Below are 23,471 nucleotides of genomic sequence, written 5' to 3' on the forward strand. Positions count from 1 at the left end.
CATCTTATTGGCAGAAAGTCTAGTGTCTCCCTATTGACTATTAGCAACATCCAATGGGAGACACACAGTTCTAAGAAGAAACTGTATGGTTTTCACTTTATAATTGGGAGAGAGCTAGAAGTTAATCAGTCCACCACTGCCAGAATTTATTGCTGTGACATGGTATTGCTGTTAAAAATTGATTGCACACTGTTTACCAGCTTGTGCTGGGCCACTGCAGATATTCCAATCATGTTGCCATGGCTTTCCAGAGAGGATGATCCTACTCATGCTAAAGTCAACCAAGTGCTCTGCATTGACTGCAGCTCTTAGAAAGTTCTAATATTTTCTTTACATTCTTTCCACTTACATTTCTGTATCTTCTGGACACAACCAGGCCCTAGGGACTGCAGTCACTTCAGGTCCACTATCAACCACACCAGAAACCCATTAATAGTCATCCTTTTCCCTGTCTATCAATTCACATTCTCAAGAGGAGCAAGATTTACTTCTAAATTCCTTGTTCTGTGTAGGTACTCCCTTGTCCTTCTATGGGAGGCTAACTTAAATGAATTTGAACTTGGAATAATTTACTTTTCTAAGAAAGTCTTCTAAAATAATTCCAATAAATTTCATACTTAACTTTCAGGGAGAGCCACTTTCAACCATGTCCAGAAGATTTTCTGCCACCTTCATCATTTGAGAAGAGAAAACAAAAATAAAATTAAATTCTTAAATGTAATTTTACCCTTCTAGTAGGCTACATAGTCAACAGAGTTTACTATAGATCAATAATTTTGAGGACCTCATGTATTAATTGGCCAATGTAAGATGCTATAACAAACAAATCTTAGAATTTCAGCTGCGTAACACGATAGACACTTATTTCTTTCTCATGTAACTGTCCAAGATGGCTCTAGCATCTAATGGGCCTTTGTTTTCTGCCATTAAATTAGGACAGAGAAGACATATTGGCTAGTTAACCTGCTTCAGGTTATATCACCTATGTATACATCTTATTGACAAAAACCAGTCAACCCCTCCTCAATCCATGAAATAGGAGTAAGGGGACTGGGAATTGCAGTTCCTGGCTAGATAATTGTTAACTAGCAACAACACAATAACATAAAAGGGAAAAATGAAACTGGTAGACAGTGAAGTGTCTCTGCCACATAATATTTATGCTGCTATCCTCTGAGCTCTTTAAATTCTGTTAAAATATAGGGTCGCATAGGTGGCTCAGTCAGTTAAGCAGCGAACTCTTGATTTCAGCTCAAGTCATGATCTCAGGGTCATGTAATTGAGCCCTGTGTCAGGCTCTGCACTAGGCGTGGAACCTGCTTAAGATTCTCTTCCTCACTCTCTGTCCCTCCCTCCACCCCCAAATAGAGTAGATTCTGTTCCAGTGTGAAGTCAGCACTCATCTTTGTAACTCATCTATTCTCGTGTGTTAATGTTCCAAGCATCAAACTCCTGATTCCAAATTTGGCTAAGAGAAGTTAACCACAGTAATGTGTCTTGGAAGGGACCTAGCCTCCTTTAAAAGGAACTTGGCATTTGAATTTTGAATTTTAGGCTGTATAATCTGTGAAGGAAGGTATAACTAAAAGGCTGAAAGTCAGAGAGAAATTGAGTAACACTGATGTCTGCCAACAATTAACATGTTACAATTTTCAGAGAATTTATTTAAACTATGTGTATTTATTGAGACAACTAGTTTAGAGTTTAAGAGTTTGTAGACTTTAGGTAATCACTGTACTCGCTATAAATAAAGTTGTACACCTAAATTTCAAAATCCACTATCAGTTTTTTCACTAACTCACTTTGTAATAGAAAGGTAAGCCATGTATAGACTCTAACAGAATTAAATGAAAGAAACAGATACAGATAAAGGACATTGTTGTCTTTTGATACTTACATTACAGTTTTCATTTTGTTGAATAGCTGAGATACAACTCTTCTAAACTAACCTGATACCATTTAACCTTTTTCTTTGTATGCATTCCTTAGTCTTTCCAGACTTCTGGTCTCTGTGCTACTCATTTCCTCTGCTAGGCCTCCTCTTCTGCCTCTTGGCATAGCTGACTCTTCTCATCCTTCAAGAGTCTCAACTTCAAAAAAAAAAAAAAAAAGAGTCTCAACTTTACTCTCCCTCATCCCAATCTAAGGTCACCATTCCCCCAACACCACCATTTCTCTAGAACTTTCCATCAGTGGCATTCTATTTGTTTCCTCTTTGTGTTTATAGAAACATCTGAAATTATTGTGTATTCATAAATCTCTGGTTATACATTCAGTTTTTCTAGAAATGTAGCTTTCTGCTTTCTTTTTCTAAAACCATACTGAATTCATATTAGGAAAGTTCTAGGTCACATTTCACTAGGTGATAGAAACTTTATCTTAATACACTAAGGACATCCCTAACTCTCCTCCTGCCACCAGTTTCTGAATTTCCACTAAATTTTAGGGGTTCACCTAATGTGCCTGTAGGGTGTGGTGTGTGTGGTGGGGGAGGGAATTGTGTGATTTGCTCTTTTTTTGTGAAACTAAATGAACTTTGAACTTCATCCATAGCATTGTATCCAGTTTTGTATTTTTTTCTATTAAGAGAGAAACCCCTTCCCCCAGTTATGTAAGCTTTAGGTTACAAAGCCTAAAGCTATACCTGACCATACCTTTAGAAAGGCCATAGAACTAAATATTATATTTTCACTAATTAATCTGTCCATGAAAGTATCATTTTCATTTGTGGAGCTTTAAATTAAGAGGAATAGGGACAAATTGCTCTGATATCTCTGTCATTAGAGGGATGCTTGACACTTCTACCACATTTATGCCAAAAAAGAAGTCTATGTGGCTGCAGTGGCTGTGTTGAAAAGACTGATAGATTCTCATGCAAAAGTGAAATACAGTATATTTTGGTAACTCCAAAAGAAGGAATTAGAGAAGGGAACAAGAAATAAAGCAGGTTTATTGGGGACCAAATATATGCCAAGCACTTTACATTTTCTCATTATTTCTTATGGACAGAGAAATGCATAATACATATTATTCATATCTTTTTACAGAATAGAAAACATCAAGAAGGATTGAATTTCCTTCCCAAGGTCACTTATCTAGTAAGTGGCAAAATAGAAACATTCACTTCTTTATGGCTCCCAGTTCTTTACAGGTGCAGTAAATACCCTGTGGAATATGTCTCTGTTAGTATGATGTGCTTAAGACCAGCACTGCTATGTAGTATGAACATTACATTTATGTTTTGAAATAAAATACTGATATTCATTAAATGTATGTGAACTGTGTATTCTACACGTATTTTTGGGGTATCATATATATTTTGACCACAGCAACCAAACAGATACATGAAATAGAAACACAAATAAACAGGTGTATGCACATAAATTACCCTTTGCATGAGAGACATGGAGAAGAAACTGTATATGCTACAATGACACCTGTGGCCACAAGAGAAGCATTCCGAAGGAAGCTAGACGAAATAAGACTGGATTGTAGAATGTGGATGGGGATGGCAGGGGTGGGAATCTTATGGCTGGAGAAGAAAAAGCTGCTTTGGAAAGAGGGATAGAGGGAGCAATATAAAAAACAAACTCACAATGGAAGGAATCAAAATAAAATAAAACAAAGCTCTTCCATTATTTTCAGTCCCATAAGGAGCATGCAAAACAACAACTTGCTGTCAGAATGAAACTCTGAGTGTTCCCATCAGAACTAAGTTACATTAAACAGGAGCAGCTCTCGTGGTATTATCTGCTGTCATTTCTTGGTAAATCCGTGTCATTAGCATTGATTTCTCAAGGAGAGATTAAAAGAGGTTTAGTTAGGAGAGTAAGGCAGGAGTGGATATTATCCAAGCCAATGCAGCTCTGGGTCTCAAAGATGACATTTTCCTCTCTGCTTCATTAACTTGCAGAGCTTGTTGAGCTTTGGCTGTTTCTAATTAATTCTTTTACTGGCTTTTTTGAATGTGTATCATCACTGGCAAACCATATAAAATGAAGAAATCTCTCTAAGGTTTTACCCTTTTAATTATTATTTTTATTGCTTAAATGAAGCTCCAGAATTGCAAATGTTGACATTTTGGTTTATTCTAGTCATTAGAGTTTTCAAAGGGGGGAAAAGAAAAAAAGAAAGAGGAGGAGGAAAAGGGTACGGAGGAGAGGTGGCGTTGAGTGGAGGAAATGAGGGGAGGTTGGGTCTCAATTGTGGAGATAAACATTGAGAAGGGAAAAACAAACAGGTTTGTCAGAAGTGACCTCCATGATGGTTTTGCCCTTTTACAAAAGAGCAGGAAATGAAATATCATTAGAGGTAATTCCTAGTGGTCTCTTACACCAGCCAGTATGCAGATAACATAAGACTTGTTGTTGCCCATGCCATTTGCTTTTATTCAAGCAAGTAGTTTCTTGCAAATGGGGTACAGTTTTTTTGTGTGTTTGTCTCCTTTTGGATATTAGAAATAAGAATAACTTTGGGAAAAATAAATTTCAATCAAAACAAATTAGTTAACAAGGAAATTTGTTTAGGTGATTCCGAGAGCAGTCTCTTAGAAAAGCCAGCTCTGGCAGGCCTAATGAGTCAGTTTCAACTGATATTAATTGAACACCTATGTAAAAAAACAAACAAACAAACAAAAAGTATGTTGGCCATGCATATAAATGCTGGGGAGGATATTTATAGGTGGAGTATTATAAAGAGGTTCTGGAGAAATCTACCCTTTAGCATTTCCCCTCGAGTTATAGGACACATTCAAATAAAAGCATAACATATGCTATTACCAATAGTTTCCTTCTCATACATTGACAGGAAATTTGATTTACAAGTTCATTTTTGAAGTTGGGAGGCATTTTTCCTGTAGAATTGTGTTTAGACATGGTGTTTTAGTTCCCAAGCCACTTACAAAAGCCTATTTAAGTCATACTGTAGCTGAACTATAGTAATGTCCTAATAACACTATGGAAACTAAATACAAAGCCTACCAATGTTTTTGTGGGTTAATGCATTCAGAATTTAAATTTGCATCTCCAAGAAGGGGGTAGTGGGTAGGAAGTTATCTTAACTCCAAGTCCTTAGGGCCTCTTTCATTTCTACTCAGAGCTTCAGCAGGCCAGGGCCTAGAGATGTATAGAGGTAGGTACTGAAGTAACAGAGCACGATGTTGATGAATTTTGAGAAATTGGGGCTTCTGGTCTGTATTAATCCCTGGGGTCATGGTTTGGCCTGGCCAGTCCCTGGTTACAGAGTGGTTTTTCATTTATGTACCCTAAGAAAAGGATGAGTTTCTCTTACTCTCCCCCAGGACTGGCCTCACAACTTTTCTTTCCTTTTAGCATATCCCTGAAAGGATTGCAGACTTCTTTTAAGAATTTTTAAGATTTGTTTGCTTTTTTTTTTTTAACTACTTATTTGAAGGCGAGGAAGATACAGAAGAAAAGGCTATTTCCTTTTCTACTTCCATTCCCATCTCCTCTTCCCTCAGTGTATTTTCTCATGTTGCAGCTTAAACCCTAGAGAAAAGCCAAAATCTATGCAGAATAATTTACATTTCAAAGAACAAACAGAACCAGTCATGCCATTCCTATCCAGTAAGTCAGAGAACTGAGAGGATAACACACTAATATAAAAAATAATAGTAACAGTTCATATTTATTGATTACATACTCTGTGCCACATGATGCCTTAAATAATTTGCATGTATTAACCATTTAATATTCAAAATAATTTTAAACCATAAGTATAATTCTTAACCCTTGTGTACAGATGAGAAAACTGAGGCACTGCCCAAGATCAAAGAGCTTCACAGGTGATGAGGTGATGACAGTTTCTTCAAAAGGAATGAGGCCTCAGAATGCAGCTGAGAAGACCAGTGTTGAGAGAAGACCAGTGTTGAGACAAGGATACCCTGAAACCACTACACTAAGAAAGGTTTTGTTCAAGGGATGTTATTTCTGTCCAGCCTCTCTTTGGTCCTAATCATTCACCACAGTTAGTTCAGCCCCTATAATGCCTAAATTGATTCTAGAATCTAGCAGGGTAAGACAGAGGGATACATTTCAAAGTACCACCTCAGGTATATAAGAAAATATCTTTTTTCTTACTTTTCTTTAACTCAACTTCATTTCTAAATATGATTCTATATTCCACCAGGTTTTGGAAAATTTATTTTAGTTGTTCTTGAAATGTCCCTAGCATAGGATGAGAGTCTAAGATCTGATGTGTAGATTGAAGGTTTGAAGAGATGCTGACACCCCATCATCATTCTATATAGATTACCTCAGGGACATCCACTGTTACTGATCTGTTTAGGTCCTCAGGTTCTATGTTGCCTCCAATCCATGTTTGAGACCGGAGTTTTGAATAGGTCTGAGAATGCTGTGCCTAGAGCCCACACACCCAGTTGCCTTTTTAATTGGAGGGTCTTGCCATTAACCAGCAATGCTGCCTGGATTTAAGGACCAGAGGCTTGTTGCTCTGGGACCTCCAGAATTTTCTTTCCCCAGTTCCAAACCAGCTAGGGAGAACTTTCTATTATGGGGAAGGATTCTCTTTTCACATCCCTTCTTAATGCTTCTTTCAGACTATACCCTTATGTCACTTGATTTTTGAAAACATTAAAGCTTTTCTGAAGGATTTAACCTTTCAAAAAAAAAAAAAAAAAGGTAGAAACAGCTGTAGGCTATCTTAGCCTTTCACCCTGAGCATGATAACAGTAGAATCAGAGAACTAGTTGAGTGAAGGAAAGGAAAAAGGAAGGAATGTGGAAGACAAATAAAATATAATTTTTTTAAATATTTCAAAATGTTTTCCAATCATAGCAAGATTAAGGAGGGATTCCCAGTAGAGGTAAAAAGGCAGGGAAAAGAAAGATGTAAGGGAGGCCACTCTCTCTTTGCTGGCACCAGCCAGTGGGTAGTGGGGATTTCTGCAGTCATAATTTCTATCAGGGAGGCATAGGCCATCCCTAGCCATTAGATGAATGATGGCTGGGATGGAAAACTGGGTGATGGAATAATTGAGGAAGGAGATGGGGCTTTCTCTGAGTTTCACAAGATTCAGGAAAGCAGAAACATGAAGGAAGACACAATAGATAGAAGACTACCTAGTTAGGGCAGTCCGGGTGGCTCAGCGGTTTAGCGCCTGCCTTTAGCCCAGGGCATGATCCTAGAGACCCGGGATGGAGTCCCACGTCAGGCTCCCTTCATGGATCCTGTTTCTCCCTCTGCCTGTGTCTCTGCCTCTCCCTCTCTCTTTCTCTCTGTGTCTTTCATGAATGGATGAATAAAATCTTAAAAAAAAAAAAAAAGACTACCTAGTCAAATATAAACACTTGCAGCTACAAGCATGTAGTTTGGGTCGGGTCAAATACAGCCCACCATGAAGGAAAGCAGAGTCAGACTAGCACTGGACAAGCATGAAGCTTAGACTCGTGTACCTGTCCTTGCTCTGCCACAAACTGGCCATAGACCTTTTGCCTGGAGGTGTGGTTTCTCCTGGAGAACAAAGGATTTGTATTCTTCTATCCATTTGCTTCCTTCTACTTCTGCAGTTCTATATGCGCTACAGAAAATTTGACCCACCACTGAGATATTGGGCATGGAAGTTGTCAGTGTTTAACTGGGAATTATGAAATGAATGTATTGTGTGCTCTCTTTCCTCAAGGAATTTATAAAGACAAGGTAAAAAATAGGATTAAAAGTAAACACTAAAGGAAGCAGAATATTGTTTTCTTTGCTTTTCTGGCCTGATTTCAAACATCACCGTCCTTTCTTTTATTCCTTGCATAAGCCATAGAACTTACTTTTTAGACCACACCTCTCTTATTGTTCCTTTTCCTACCTCTGTGAAATTAGTCCCAATGAGACCATCACCATGAATACAAATGTATAGATGACCCAGTAAAGAACTGGTGTAACTCATGTGGCTGTACTAATGAACCAGTTCTGTAAGTATAGAGGTGTTGGCATAGAATGTTTGTTGTGTTCCACACAGCAAAAACTAATTTTTCAGGGTTACAGAGTGGCCCAATTCTAAAATGATTACTTTCACTTTCCTCAGATGCTGGGGTCCATTGTTTACTCCCTCTTTAAAAAAAATCCCAAGAGTTCTAGGCTCCAAACTGTGTCTGCCCTTTTCTTTGAAATTTCATATAGTTCCCTTCAAGAATCTACATCTTTAAAAAGGAGACCTCTCCTCTGTAAATTGTTTTTCAAAAAAATAAACGAAATTATTGTGTGGAGTTCGGCAAGAGGGGAGGATTTTTTAGCATCAGTCAAAATTATTTCTTTACAAAATATCTTAAGATTCAGTTAAATTATTTTCCATTAGTGTGTTTTTATTTTTATTTATTTATTTTTTTAACTTCATTGGGGAAGAGAGGAGAATTTGAAAAGAGGATGAGTCTGTTTGCACTTGGATTTGTCCTTACATAACCATCAGGTGTTCTGGCAAACGATGATTCCGAGTTTGAAGGAATGCTGGAAAGCAGTCATCCGGAAGAAAATAAATTGGAGATTAAAAAATGTCTGGTTTTTTGCCATAGTGGTTTTTGACTCAAATGCCTTTGACTTTCATGAAGATCGTAATGAATAAATACAGAAATGATTCAGTGTTTATGAGTGTTTGAGTTTTGGAGGAGGCAGACAGAGAGGTGACAGAGGGGGTGGCATTTGCTGGTGAATAAAACTTCTTCCAGGCAGGTGGCTAAATCTTGACAAACTGCCAAAGCACTTAACAGCAGCCACTGTTGCTCAAGGCACTCTTCCATGCTTTTAATTTTTTCCAGACTGAAATATCTTGAGCAAAAGAAGCTGCCAGCAACTGCCATCAAGGGAGGGTTGTATAAATGACAGAAAAAGAGGTTGAGTAAGTGTCTGAGCCAGGTGAGGCAATAGGTGGGCCTTCTGGTGATGGAGAAACGGCAAGAACAAGGTGAATGGGGGTAGCTGCAGGAATGTGAGAGTCTCAGGAAACCATGGGATCTGCTCTTTAATCTTCATAGAGGACATAGCAAAATCCTAGTAGACTTGGGAACAGTGTTCATGCCTGTTAGCCCACTGGTATGATGCCACTGTCAATCACGGAGTTATAAATATTGGATATTGATTGAAAAGATGAAATAAAATCTAAGTGGAGTCAGAATGGACTGGTAGGGCATAAGTCAGCTGAATTAAATTGGGTGATAAGCTGTGAGTAGTTATAGTTTGTCTTGAAAACCGGAGCCCAGGCCTGGCTTCTGGTTCCATGTCTCCTGTATCTTACCATGTGACTTTGCATGTCCAGGTAGCTTCTCCAGACCTTAATATCTTCATCCATTAAACAAAAACAACAAAAAAATAACAATGAAGAATGATTGAATCATGTTTAATGATTAATCATAAATTCTAGGTTTGATACTGTATTACTATTTTTTTCCTAAGAGAGGCTTTCATAATGGTAATGCTCAGGGAGGGGAGGCAGAGGAAGTATGTTAAAATGTGATTAAAAATAATACATAAATGCAATAATTGAAATTGGAAATTCGAGCATCAGTGAGGTCACTTGTCCACAGGGGGAAGTTAGTTATTATAGAACATATCATTAACATTAACATGATTGAGAATTTATTTTTAAACTCAAGCAGTATATGATTTTGCTTGTAAATGTGCCTTGATGAAATGAAATCCTCAAGCAGGAGCAGGTTTGAGCTTTGGATGAGTTTAGTAGGTCTTACAGCTTTATGTATTATTTGTTTAGTATCTGTAAGATCATTGTCAGAAATAAAAGTTCCCTTAAGTCTCTCTCCTCTTTCCTACTTTATCTGCTCACTCAGGAGTCCTATATGCATCAGGCACATACCCTTATACTGACAAAGTAAAATTTTAGTACATAGCTAGCTTGGAACATAGATTTATTCAAAATGAAATAGTTTCTTATTTTGTGACACTGATCATGGAGGGAAGACCAAATATATGTCCACCAACAGTGGTGTGCCTTTATGTTTTCTAGGAAAGGGTCCACTTAGAATATACTTTTGTTTACTTTCTTAAAGGAATTACTTTACTGTGGGGAAAATATTTTCTTCCTGAAGCCACATTCCAATAGCTCATATTCATGCTGGACTGTAAATAAAGGAGAGCCAGATATTATCTGAGGTCAATTTGACTAGAGGTGGTAAAGCAGTAGGTGCTGCCATAAACGTACGTATGTTTGAAGGCGAAGGGTCATCACCATAATTTTGTTACAAGTGCATTCTAAACTAAAAGGTCAAGTAGGAATTAGATGATGTACCTTTTTTGTTTTATTTCATTTCATTTTAGTTTACTTATTTATTATTATTTGGAAAGATTTACATAGAACTCTAGCAAGAAATACAGATTGACAGCATGATAGAATAATAAAAGCACTATTCCTGGAATTCAGAAATTTAAATTCTAAACTTCCAACCTTGAGCAACTCAAGATCTCTGAGCTTCTGTTTTGTTTGTATTTGTTTATCGTTATTTTGGGTTTTCTTTGTTTTAATGTGTAAAACAAGGGGAGATACGACAGTGATCTCTGTGGACCTTTTCAATCCTAAACTTTTCAATTACCTGTAATTGTATGGTACAACATTTTAGATTCAAAAGGGACATTGTCCCATATGCACAGGATACATGGGCATAGGCACAATGGAACATTTAATTTGAGAATGTAAAAGATAGGGTTACATAGGTAAGGCAGGTAAGGATGGGTCAGTCTTTGGAGAACCCTGAATCTTGAGTTATTTAATTTCATCCTCAACCAATTACCATAGAGTGGACTTGCTGAGGAAGGTGAATCTGAAAGGATAGAGAAAGTATTTATTCTTTTTCCAATCTGTCTCTCATACCACTCCCTAAGGTAGCCCTCTATTATGATTTCTGCCTTATAGATAAAAAAAAAATTGTAGACCAAATAATGTGAAGGTCTTTTCCCAATATCTCAAAGAAGTTCAGTGGTATAGTGAGAACTTGAACCCACATCTCATAATCAGACTTTTAAAGCTAAAATAGCCTTAGAAGTCATTAAGACTCCAAGTATAGTGCTACTTTGACAAAACATATGGCTCATAAATCTTTCGCTTAAAATAAAAATAAAAGCAGATTTGGTAGAGATACTTTGTAACTATATAACTAAAATTTCCCTTTTCAAAATACCTATTTTTGTTTTCCCAACATAACCTCAATAGGGCATTCTCTAGATATGTAATAACACTTTTAAAATTTGTCTTCTCTGATCTCACTTCTGTGCTTCTTCAACCATTGTCTCTGTCCTCCTTTTAATTAATGAATTGTTTGTCTGGTGCTGTGCTCCCATATTTGTTCAAATGATGGAGCTGAAGTAAGACAATAAAAATAAATACTTCTGGCATGCCTGGATGGCTCAGAGGTTGAGCGTCTGCCTTTGGCTCGGGCGTGATTCTGGGTCCGGGATTCAAGTTCAACATAAGGCTCCCTGCAAGGAGCCTGCTTCGCTCTCTGCCTATGTCTCTGCCTCTCTCTCTCTCATGAATAAATAAATAAATCTTAAAAAAATTAATACTTCTAAGAATGTTCATCTCAATACAGTCATGTTTGATCCTATATGCCTTTGAAATTTATAACACTCTTTTATTCATTTAAACAAGTATTTATTTCTAGGCTATTCCAGTGTTGTGTTAAACAGAATATAAGCTAGTGCTTGCCTTTAAGAAAGTTATAGTTTAGTTTGGGAACTACTCTTGATAAGAAATAATAAATAACAATATACAAAAAATTATAGCAGTTTAAATGTTACGTTCTCTGGAATCTGAGTGGCCTCTGACTGATCAAAAGAATGTAGTGGAAGTGACACTGCCACTTCAGTGGGGCATGGATTTTAAGAGATTGGAAGCTTACATTTCTTACCTCTTTAAATACTTGAATTTGAAACCTAACTAGCATTCCATAAGGAAGCCTAATTAGTCCCACTAATAGCCTCATGTAGAAAGGAACTAAGACTCCCAACTGAAAAGTTCAACTGACAGCCACCACTAATTTGCCAACCATGTGAGTAAAACATCCTGGAAATGGATTTTCCAGCCCCAATCAAGGTGCTTGAACTGACCCTGGCAGAGCACAGACAAGCCACTGTAGTAAGGCTCTCCCCAAATTACAGATCTGTGGGCAAAAACTGATTGTTTTAAAATGTAAATGCATTAAGTTTGGAGATGGTTTGTTAGGTAACAATAGATGCATACACCAGGTTTTGTTTTGTTGTTATTTTTTTCTAAACATTTTCCTGTCCCTAAGTTCATTTGGACTTTTCTCAAAACTTAATTCCTCAAAGGTGTATATCCTGTCAAGTCTATCTATACACATTGCTACTCAACTGTTTCCCATAACTTTGCTTTATTTTTTGTCATAGTATATATTTCTAGCTTAATTATTACATAAATCTATTATTTGTTTTCCTTTGCATCACTAGAGTATAGGATTCATAAACTGAGGAATTTTCTTTTTGTGTAGTGCTGTGTCCATACACCCTAGTTTAGGGCTTGACATATAAACAATGCTGAATAACTATTTGTAAATAAATGCATGATAAGTGAAAGTACCAGGGTGGCTCAGAGTTAGAGGAGATCACAGTGACTTCTCAGATTAAATAACAAAGAGGAATTTGCTTACGAGGTTGACTGGGGAATATAAGGATTTGGAGAATGGAAATGGGGAAGAAGTTGAAGGACTTTTAGTTGAGAGAAATAGAAAAAATAATAGTTAAAAAAAGAGTGCATGGAATAGTGAAGTTAACTTGATAATTTGAAATGGAAAAATAATCTGCAGTTGTATCAAATAATATTTTTCTTTTACACTGAGAACCACTCACTTCTTTAGATAGTCACCTTTCCTAGAGTGGCAGTTATCCTCCAAGATGGCCCACCTTCTGGTATTTGTGCCTTTTGCTGTCCCCTATCACACTAAATGGGCGACCTGTATTACTAACAGGATTGCATGGAAATGATAATGTGTGACTTCTGAGAGTAGCTTACAATAATACAGCTTCTCTCCTGCTCTCTTGGATCGTTTCTGGGAAATTCAGCTGCCATGTTGTGCCTTTCCTCTATCAAGAAATCCATGAAGTGAGGAACTGAGGGTTTCTTGACGATGGCCACATAAGTAAGCCATCTCAGAAGCAAATCCTCCAGCCAATTCAAGCTTTTAGATGACAGGAGTCCTGAATGAGATCTTGTCAGCAACATCAGGAGAAGATCTGGAATCAAAACCAACCAGCTAAAAAAACCAAAACCAAACCAAAACAAAACAAAACACCCAACCAGCTAAGCTGCTTCCAAATTTCTCACCTACAGATTGTGAGATAACAAATCATTATTGTTGTTTTAGGCTAAGCTTCCACTGTTGGACACACTAAGCATTGTAATCTATATTATAACCCTTCCGAATTCATTGCAATTTCCAAAGTAGATAATGTGCTTGTTATGTTTTCCTCTATATATGTCCTTCTCTTTGAGTGGAATATATGCCATTTACCCTTTCTTATCTCTTACTCATCCTTCAAGATTCTGTTTGGCTGATATTTTATCTTAAACTCTCTCCCTAAAGCCCTAGCTTTCATTAGGTTCCCTCCTCTGGGTTCTTTTAACACTGTTTTCAATTATATCTTCTATCTGTTTGTGCTGACATTGTATTGTATTTTCTTGAGTACTCATCTATCTTTTCCACTGGACTTGTAGCAACTTGTAGCAACTGGTTGGCCTGTAATAACTGCCAGTTAAATATTTAATGAATGAAATTGTAAAGATGCTTTGGGGTCCCATTGCCAAAGACCTTCAATGTCAGATTACAGTTCAGAATGTATTCTTTTCTTCACCAGTTACTCTGATAGCATTAATCAAAGAAGGAATATAGAACTAGCATGATAACAGAATAATACATAATAAACCAAGGGTGGGAGGTAGAGTGTTCTCTGATAATCCATAAAAGGACAACAGTGACTATCTCAGAAAGGTTTTACATGCAAGTTAAGGAAAAGACTTGAGCTCTAAAATCTGTTGCAGCCCTATGATACCACTAAGCATTCTATCTAAAGGGCTATTGTTACATTGCAGAGACTTAATTTCTAAACTGAGCATTTCCTGACCCGATTTTTCTGGAAGTTGATGAGTCACACATGCATAGATTTAGAGGCTTTACTGGTGTGGGTCATTTGTAATGCACAGTGCTTGCAGTTTAAATTAGCATGGCTTTTACAGATCCCTTAATATGCGTAATCTGACCCAATATTGAGATGGTCTTTAGAAAGATAGAGAGTTAAGGTGAAAAATATATATGAAGTGATTTTAGAAGATTTCCCAAGTGCTAGCAGACTAATTTGAAGGTCCTTAACTGAATTCTCATCAGAACCTCTCCAAATCTCTCTGTCACACCTGGATTTGGCCATCTGGCTACCCTTTTTAAATATTTCCCAACCATGATTCAACAATGAGGATATCAGATTTGGGCTTAAAATGATTTTACCTTTAAAAAAAGACGTGAACAGTGAGATAAAGACTTCAGAAAGAAAGGGAGCAAGCTTGATTTGTGTCAGTTTGATTGACACTTCCTATCAGAATATTAGTGAAAATGTCAAATACATGATTTTATGTGTATGAAGAAATGATGCTTTTATTCCAAATAACTCCTTGGTATTCATATATAATATATTGATAATGGAAAATAATATTTAATTAGAACCCATTATGAGCTAGATATTATAAAGAGAGATATTAAGTAGTAGACATGGTTATTACCCTTAAGACACTAAAATATGATTTGAAAGACAAGATACATAAGAAATAAGAATCCAGAGCAATTCCTGATAATTAGATATAGGAGTACCATTATGATATTAAACTTGAATATATTTTGAGGAGAGGAGAACTGAGGCGACTTCATGCCAAGCACCTGCATATTTTATTTCACTAACAATCACAATAATCTTTTAAGGTTCTTTGATTATTCCTATCTTCAGATGAGAAAGTTGAAGTCATTTGAACAGAGCTCAAATTGAAATTTGGTTCTTATTCCAGAGATATTTCTCTTTACAATTTGTTGTCCTGTCTCTCATTTACTTTTTTAATGACAGTGTAAATGATGCAGAAAATAAACTAAGTTTCCATGTTTAAACTTAGACATATTTGGAACCTGTTTTTAATCTGAAAATTAAAAGATAGATATACAGGAACTCTAAAGACTCTTTAAACTCTACTTTTCTGCTTTAGATGTTATTAGAGTTAGTATTGAAATTAGAGACCTCAAGGTAAAGTCAGCCCAGTGTTGTGTTGTTGAACTGTCAGTTTTATATTTAATTTCTCTTCCTTCTCTTTCTCAACCACCACACACTGCATCAGAAGCTCACATCTACCTGTCCCACTTCTCTATATTCTTTTCATGCCTTTGTGCTGGGGGAGACCTAAGAGTCATTCAGCATCCAGGAGAGGGTGATCAGAGGCACTGGGTGACTCAAAGGATGCAGTGGGCTTTCTTCCTAAGAGGGGCTAAAAAGCCAAATAAGCCAGGCACTCTGTTCAAACTTAGAAGCATTAAATAAGAAGCAAATCTTCATCAAGGAAGGCAGCAAAGGGAGATAGGAGTGAGGAGAAAAATGTGGGGTTCTAAATCTAACACAGGTGTCAGCCAAGGATCAGAGAGAAAAGACACAGGAGAGGGTTAAGGCGGCAGCTGGTCTGGGATCATCAACAACATGCAGGATTTTTTCCCAGAAGGTAGGGTTGTGGCTAGAGAATTATTTCTTACAGTGAGTGGATTATTTACCTCCTATGATCACTCTGGGCCTAGTTTTAAGAACAGTTGGCTTGTAGAGTATAAGCAGAAGAGGTGAGGTAGCTCTGGTCTTCTAGACCAGGTGACCAATACCATCAGTGCTGGAATTTCTGAGCCTTTCCTGAAGCCACCACTTCATAGCAAGTGAAGATTCAGTCAGAGGCCAAATGAAACAGATAGTTTGCAGGCCTGGCTTTCATTTTCTCATACTTTGCCTTCTGGTCTTGAGTTTTACTTTTTCCCAAAAGTTGGTATCATGATGTCACTGATCCCAGGTTGGGATGGTAGTAAGGTCAAGATTAGGTTAGACCAGAAATAGTCATCCTGATTACTTTATTTTCCCACATCAAGTTGATACCTTACTCTCCAAATGCCTGACTGGATGTCTAGGTGGGCAGATAAGCCTGGGACCTAGAGCTCAAGGTTTTTGTTGTTCTTTTATTTTAAGTACATAATGCTTAAGTCAGTAATGGTAATACCAGCCTAAAACAAAGAGGAACATTTTCTTCTTTTTCAGCAATTATCAGTTTCACTACCTTCATTGGAAATTAGGTCTTTAGTGGCTCTCCTGAAAAACAGAAACAGAGTAAAGGACGTTGATTTGACATTTCCGACCCAGAACACCCAGGAACACCCTCCATGTCAGACAACCTGGTCTTGAGACTAAGAGAATCTCTTCAACACTCTGAAAAGCTCTAAATTATGCTAAAACTAAAAGTTGATTAGAAGTGGATTAAAAGATTAAAGTTGTTAGTTGTCTTACCCAGGCCCCAAAGGTTGACTAACAGCTGCCTAGGCCCTGTGTTCCTTGCAGTGGCCGCCTTTATGATCTCTGTCAGAGTCAGAAACTCGATGGGAACTACTATATGTGTATATAGCACTTCATATTTTATGAAAAGTTACATATATTAATCTAATTAAATAAACATTATATATATTATATTCTCTTTGAGGCAGTGGATGATCTTTTCATTTTTTTAACAGCAGATTTTGGAAACACAAAGTTAAGTTTTTGTATGATATGAGGTGTAATAATTATTATTTTGCATTTCGATATTTGATATTTCAGAACCACTTTTTTTTTTTTAAGATTTTATTTATTTGACACAGAAAGAGAGAGAGCACAAGCAGGGGGAGCAGAAGAGGGAGAAGCAGGCTCCCTGCTGAGCAGAGAGCCCATGGAGGTCTATCCCAGGACCTGGGATCATGGCCTGAACTGAAGGCAGACACTTAATGGACTGAGCCACCCAGGCACCCCTCAGCACCACTTATTAATCTTGGGTTTTTGAATAAGTAAAACAAGTCCCAATTTCACCAAATAAAAATTGTCAAGTTCCATTACTACTAATTTTTAATTGTAGTATATTTTATCATATATAACCATGTGTGTATATATGTAAACTTACTTTGCCATTTTTGATATTATTCTAAAATTAGTAACTGTCAATTTTATCTACACACACAAAAATGTTGCTTCCAGAGATAATTAGCATTTTAAAATACTATGCATATATATTTCAATAAAAAATCAGTAGCACATACTATGCGCAACGATATGCCTACATTAATGCTTTTAGGCTGTTGGAATTTTGTGGTTTCGATACATGAGATGTGAATTTCCTTTTTCCTCATGGTCAAGGTAATTCACTCTTAGACTTATGGGGGAAATTAAGTAGGATAATATATAATAATATTTATTGAACTGGATTTATATGTGTTATTATTTTATAAAATACAAAGTGATAAACATATAATGAACTCTCAAAATTCAATTAGAAAACAAAACAATTGAAAACCTGGGCAAAAGGTTTAAACCAATATTTCATCAGAGAATACATATGAATGGCAAATAAGCACAGGAAAAGATGGTTAACATCATTAGTCATTAGGAGGATGCAGCTTAAAACCATAATGGGATACTACTACATATGTATTAGAATGGCTAAAATTGTAAAAGCTGACTATACCAAGTTTGGAGAGGGTGTGGAGGAACTGGACCCCTCATACAAAAATAATAATTACATAACTGCAAATATAACTACATCTTTGTGATGAATAAAATGCAATATTGCTTGTGGAGTTGGGAAGTCAGAAGCAGCCTAGGTGCTCATCAAGAAGGGAATGAATCAGGAAAATGGATTGTGTAGAAATAGAATCAGTATATTGGAACAAGAATTGCTAACCCGGGTTATGGTAGATAGAATTTGAGGGGCCAATGAATTTTGGTGGAAAAAAAACACTTCTTAAATTCATAAATCTCTAACTGATATTTAGCATTTTATGTAAAGAATGAAGTCAAGAAACCACAGTTCTGTTAGCAATACCTTGACTTTATCACTAACAGAAGTCACATTTATTTACAAATTTTTTGTTTCATACATCTGAAGACATTTTGTATGCTAATCACCATAATGGAATGCGGTAGTTTTTAAACTGGCAACTGAATTATATTGTTTGATATATAAGAAAATAAGCACATATATTGTTATACCACACGTTTGTTGTTTTAGTATTTTGATAACTGTATTTCAGTTTAATTGGTTTATTTTGCAATCCAGTGTATGACTATGTTTATCACAGTTATTAAAGACATAGGGTTTCAGGGCACCTGAGTGGCTCAGTGGCTGAGCATCTGCTTTTGGTTCAGGTCATGATCTCAGGGTCCTGGGATGGAGTTCCGCATTGGGCTCCCTGCAGGGAGTATGCCTATGTCTCTGCCTCTCCCTCTGTGTCTTCCATGAATAAATAAAATCTTAAAAAAAGAGAGACATAGAGTTTCTGAAAGATTATTCTAAGAGTTAAGATTGCTGAAGGGATCTACAGAACAGAAACATTTATGAAGTCCCAAAATAGACATATACAGGATCAAGGATACATATTAAAAATATAGTATTGAGTATTTGAAACAAAAATTAGAGTGAGATCTCATGCACAATATCATTTACACATTTTGAAAAAATCAATATACACTATATTTTTAAAAATATACACAGACATACCAATACAGACTTCAATAGGAAAATGAAGAATAGGTACATAATATGTGTATTGGAAGATAATTAGGTAGACATAATAGATAAGGCATAATAGATAAAATTAATAAAATGAAGACCTTATAAAAGCCAGTGATGATAGGTGTCTGCATATGGGGGCCAAAAATGAAAAATAAAATGAAGAAGATTGGGAAGTTGTTTCCAGACCCATAACCTCCAATACATCAGCCACCTTCCAAAAGAATCCTTAAGAGGGAGTCCTTTATATCTGAATTTATAATTGTCAGACTCTATTCATGTAAGATAAAAAATGTTGTTCCACTCCCTCTCACTTCTGTCTCTTCTCTGGATCTCTCTCTCTTTCTCTCTCTCTTCACCCCTCCCTGTCTCTCTGTTTCTCTCTCTCTCCTTCAACAGGAGAGGTTCTAACACTTGTATCCTCCTAGAGTTTCCTATTTCTGCTCTCATCAACAGAACCAAGAATTGTTTTTCTTCACCACTTGTGACTTTATCAACCCTTACAAGCTTATAAACAACCCCTTTTCTAAAATATGCAAGGCTTGACTGACCAGCACAATTGGCCTTTTCAGAGCTCCTTCAATAAACAAACAAAATGTTGATCCATAATTGTGCCTATACATTGAATCAAAGTGCAAGTGAACACTTTCTATATCAGAGGTCACATTCTATATTCCACTTATATTTCCCACAGCCCTTCATTTCCATCCAGACCTCATTATACATTGCCTCAAAATACTTTAGTTAAATATACATTAGTATTATTTGGCAGCCAATAAACCCTAATTTTCTTTGTAGAGATGCTGGTTCATTTACATCTTTGGCCATGGAAAAGCCATATAAGCTCATTAATACCTGTCAAGATATTTTTTAATGGATTTGAATTAGTATACTATCTTCTCATCATTTACCGTAAGTATACCCTTTCTTCATATGAATTTCATGAGCTTTACCAATATCAAGGTCTCTTGAACCATCTTCTTTATTGTACTAGTTTGGTACACTACTTTTTCCTTGACTAGGCTGGTTACTCTGCTTCAGAGACTTTACCTAAAAGATGAATAAGATAATCTATTAAGTTCATCTATATAAAACTTACTACCTTTAATTCATTTGAATGTAAGTGCTATGAGGGCAGGGTTTTTACTGTTGGTTCTCTTATATAACAGCTTCATTGGCTAGTCCTCAATAAATATTTGTTGAATTAATTATGTCAGCAATAAAGGGGGAAAATAAAGTGAAAAATTTACATTTACATTTGGATTTCCTTGTAGGAGTCATCAATCTTCAGCCCTGAGATGGGATGCCAGATGCTGAAGTTGTTATCCAAGTGTATAACCCTGTAATTGTTATTTTCCTCTTTACTCTTCTCTCTTATTTCCAATTTCCCATAATGGGAATTTACCATATGATTTTCTATTAAAAGTTTTTTTTTTTAAGTTTACTCCTTTTTTCAAGCGGTTTCTTTGCTTAGAGCTTAGCAATTTTTGATAAAATATGGTGATTATTTTTAAGACATTCAGAAGCTGATGAAAGTGAAATAGTATTATCATCACTGCAATTTGTTCTAATTCTTTAGAAAAAAATTTATTATAATTTGCTACTTTAATCATGTATAATACTTTTTTAAAAAATGTATTAATTCCAGTGTAAAAAGATACAAATCTTCAATATATTCTTCTGTCAGTCATTCTTATACTTCATTTTCAAACTCTTGCTGAGATATCCATATGCTAAACTTTCATAATATTTCACAATATTTAATTCTCAAAATGTTTCCCTATGTAGTTACTGAAACTAAAAAAAGAGAACATTAGTGTTCATTATATATTGAATTCCAGACTAGAGATCTTCCCAATACCTCTTACAATCAAAGCTGTATGAGTTATATAAAGAAAAAAATTGTGCAAATAACCTATTAAAGGTATTAAAGAAGACAAATCTACATGTGCATAAGAACAAACAACGTATGCAATCTATTTGAATTTTAAAATATTTATAGCAGTGTTAAATCCAGTTATTCAAAAAGGAGGAGAAAAAATGGGAATAGGAAACAAAAGTGGGCATTCTAATAGAGCAAGGAGATAATTAAAATATGGACAAAAACTTTGGTTATAGGAGGGACAAGAAGAATGGCAAGAGTCTGGTTTCATCAGGTTAGTCCACTGCTTGCCATTCTTATTTAAACTATTACTTTCCTGATTGGAAGCTGATTTCTAATTAGTTTCTTTTTCATCAGTCAAGGCTCAATCTCTCTAAATAATCTTTGGGTAATGACAATATCCCCACTTTGATCAACTTCAGGGAAATTGCAGAGCCAAATATTAAACAGGTGGTTTTGAAATTGTGCTCAACCACCTGTTCTCTGACCTCTGGCTGACCTAGTTAACAAAGACCAGTGTATTTCAATTAGTGCAAGTGATACCAAATATAATCAACCCTAATTAAAACTAGGCATTTTTCTCTCAATCTTGCAATCTGATATTCTCTAATTAATCTTCAGTATATTTTATATCTCAATGAAAGATTATAAAGAACCTGTAACTTGGTCCTGAAAATGGTATGTATATAATGACTACAACAGGAAAGACTATGACTTCCCCCACTTTATTTACATATCCATTTAATTTGCCTATATTTTTTTGCCTTAGAGCTGAAACAATTGCCTATGTAGATCTGTTAAAGCATTTTTTTTTATCTTAAAAAAAGTCTCAAACTTTGATGTCCATCAGAATTTTCTAGGGGAGCATTTAAAAAAGAATTCCAGATCCCAGGTCCTACTACTGAACTATAAAATGAGAATCTTCAGGGCTGGAGCTAGATGTTTATAGTTTTAACAAGTTCACAAGGTGATTCAGATGTAGACCTCAAGGATGAAGTCTAGCTATTTGTAAATTTAACAAGTTTATTAGGTGATTCAAATGTAGACCAATACCTGAGAACCATACTGATGAACTGATATTTAGAGGATACCTTGAATTAACCTTGAATGAAGCATCATAACTTTCAGCTGAGTACACGCCTCTGTGGTGTAGCAGTAAGATTATTTCCTAACATAGAAATCTAAGAAGTAGGTGAAAAGTGTTCTGGATAGAGAAGCAAAGAGACAAGAATTATTTTTTCTTGCTGGTAATGCTGGTCTCAAACTGATCCTATTGTTTCATTCATTCATTCTTAAAAAAATACCAAGTGTACATTATTTATACACATACATGTATATATATACAAACACATATATATACATATCTTGTTCCCAGCTGTGTCCCAACATATAGATGTAGGTAACAAGATAAATTCCACCTCTACATCATGGAGTGAAAATGTTGCCAGTTAAGGGTGTAAGTTCTGGAGTCTGACATCCTGCATCTGAAACCTGGCTCTGCTATATAAACAACTTGGATAAGTTCTTTTTCTAGTCTAAATTGCCTCTTTTTCATCTGAAAAATGGGATTATTGATAAATATGTAGTAAGATTGGCATAAAGATCAAATCCTTAGCTCATAGATATTGTTCCATATAAGACTATTTACTGAAAATAGATAAAACAATTCTCTCACATAACTGTTTTTAAAATGATTTTGTTTATTTATTTATTTGTGTGTGTGTGAGAGAGAGAGAGTAGGGGAAAGAGCAAAGAGGGGGGACAAGCAGTCTCTGTGCTGAGTATGGATCCTGATGTAGGGCTCAATCTCATGACCCTGAGATACTTGGGTATACTAGTTTTACTGTTTATGCCATTAGATTTTTGCTATTTAGCTTTGTTTATTGTTTTATATTTTACTATCCTAAGTATGCGATTTAAGTAAAATTTTCTATTTCTTAAAATGAAATATTTTCTTTTAAAGAGTAGGTAATATTTCTTAATATCTTTACCCTAATTACTGGAGAACCAAATGCTTAATGCTGTATGTACTCATTAAATATATATTAAGCTGAATTACATTATGAATAAATCATATATGGAATATGTGTATATCTGTGTGCTTGTGTCTGTTAATTATCTACTATATACAACAAGTCCCCTCACTATTTAACAGTTTTAAACAATACATGAATTTATTATCTGACCATTTCTGTCAGTTAGGAATTTTGACACAGATAAGCCAGGTCCTCTGCTTTAAGATCAATGACAAAGTCTTATACAGGACTGCAGACCCATCTGAAGGCCAAATTGGGAAGGACTCATTCTAAGCTCATTCACAGAGTTGCTGGCAAGATTGAATTCCTCGTAAACTATTGGATTGAGAGCTTCAGTTCCTGCCTAGTGATTGTCCAGAGGCTGCCATCAGTTCCTCACCACATGTGACTCACCAGCTTGCTTTATGAAGGTAAACAAGTGAGGAAAAAACAGGGAGAGAGTACTGGCAAAATGAAAGTTATAAACTTTTGTAGCCATACTCTCATTTATTCTAAGTGGCTAAGTCCAGCTGATATGCAAAGGTAGGGGGGATTATACAAGGGTATAAATGCGAGGAATCGGTGATCACAAGGAGCCATGGCAGAAGTTGCCTGCCACTATATATAGGTGTAGCATATGGAACACTTTACGACCCAGGTAGTGCATTCTTTTTTTTTTTTTTTTTAATTTTTATTTATTTATTTATTTATGATAGTCACAGAGAGAGAGAGAGAGAGAGAGAGAGAGGCAGAGACACAGGCAGAGGGAG

At 36.0% G+C, this 23,471-nt stretch overlaps 1 long non-coding RNA gene across 1 annotated transcript in view; it reads left to right on the forward strand.

Moving 5' to 3' along the window:
* LOC111096762 overlaps nucleotides 1-20,242 on the forward strand; it is a 302,866-nt gene extending 282,624 nt beyond the window's left edge. The window contains exons 2-3 of the long non-coding RNA XR_005362466.1: nucleotides 19,603-19,716; nucleotides 20,079-20,242. This is a non-coding gene — a long non-coding RNA (uncharacterized LOC111096762). The remainder of the gene's footprint in view (nucleotides 1-19,602; nucleotides 19,717-20,078) is intronic.
* The last annotated feature ends 3,229 nt before the right edge of the window (nucleotides 20,243-23,471 follow it).

The sequence above is a fragment of the Canis lupus genome, chromosome 7 (genome assembly GCF_011100685.1).
Source record: "Canis lupus familiaris isolate Mischka breed German Shepherd chromosome 7, alternate assembly UU_Cfam_GSD_1.0, whole genome shotgun sequence".
NCBI classification, from domain to species: Eukaryota; Metazoa; Chordata; class Mammalia; order Carnivora; family Canidae; genus Canis; species Canis lupus.